General features: G+C 34.9%; 1 protein-coding gene across 1 annotated transcript in view; it reads left to right on the top strand.

Moving 5' to 3' along the window:
• Nucleotides 1-1,255, top strand: part of LOC125502968 (lactoylglutathione lyase) — a 9,758-nt gene that overhangs the window by 2,252 nt on the left and 6,251 nt on the right. The window lies entirely within an intron of this gene.

Below are 1,255 nucleotides of genomic sequence, written 5' to 3'. Positions count from 1 at the left end.
TAGCACAGTTTTGGTGGTTTTTCCGCCTGGCGGCCCCCGAGAGTTTTTTACCACCCTTCGGTACTTTGCCAGCTGCGCAGCACGACGGTTCTTCTGAGGAGGTCCCGCCGGTATTTTGTGGTGGTATGATGGTGGTGTTTTCCTCCCCATCATTCCCACGAGTAGCTAGGGAAGGGTTAGGTCCATCCACATGAGCGCCGCATGTATCGGTAAGGTAAAAACTATTGAAATTCAATAGTTCTCATGTGCGATTATTTCTTGCTGAAAAAAAGCAATAATTTTGACTCATCGTGTTGGTGACAATGACAGTGGTTGGTTACAATGACCGCGATTTTAACATAAAAAGCCACTTTTTCGTTCCCTCGCTCGACGTTCGCCAAACTCGTCTTTATCTATGGCCATACGAAATGCATGGACACGAGAACCATACTATCCCCCGAAGCTAAAAACATAAATTTACGCAATTATATACAAATATTGAGCACATTTAATTTTAAAGAAACRAAGAAAAAGTATTTTCAAGTGTGTAGATTATATTCAATTTTTGAAATTCGACCAMGGGCTTTCGGTAATTTACATTAGAATTGGTTGAAATTGACACCAACTAGTAKTGAAACAAATACGAATCAGCTACATGTCAAATCAATTYGGTGAAGTGGAAGGAAAAAAATCMATTTAACTCGTTTGTTCGAAAAAAAATTCRAAATAATGTTCGAGAATTTTGAACTTGTTTATGTTTTAATGTAAACAAAAATTTCGAAAAATTCAACGAATAATTCGATTGAGCTGGTGATCACATAAGTCGATAAAGGGATAACGAGGCTTTAAAATTCAATAAAATCGATTGCAAGAGGATAAAAGGTTGACCTTGAAAATTCGAGTTAGTTGGAAACCGATTTTGAGTATAAAAATTATAGATAAGTTCTATATTGTTGGGGCGGATTCATTTTTTTACAATCTTCTTGTTCGGTATTTCGCCTCAAAAATGTTTGTCTTTAAAAAAGACAGAATTTCCTCACGTCTTCTATTACAATAAGAATAGAAGTTAATATAAGTAATAGAAGACGTGAGGAAATTCTGTCTTTTTTAACGACAAAAATTTTTGAGGCGAAATACCCAACAAGAAGTTTTTTACAAACTTGTATTATTTATTATTATTGTTACACAATTTATTAACATACTCTTTTTTAGGTTCATTTAGGTTCTTTTGATAACGATTGCAGAAAATAGCTATCGAAACGTCAAGGTAATTTTT

Source organism: Dendroctonus ponderosae, unplaced genomic scaffold (genome assembly GCF_020466585.1).
Source record: "Dendroctonus ponderosae isolate FM_Combo_2020 unplaced genomic scaffold, Dpon_F_20191213v2 Dpon_F_20191213_11, whole genome shotgun sequence".
Lineage (NCBI taxonomy): Eukaryota > Metazoa > Arthropoda > Insecta > Coleoptera > Curculionidae > Dendroctonus > Dendroctonus ponderosae.
This window is presented reverse-complemented; position numbering and strand designations above follow the sequence as displayed.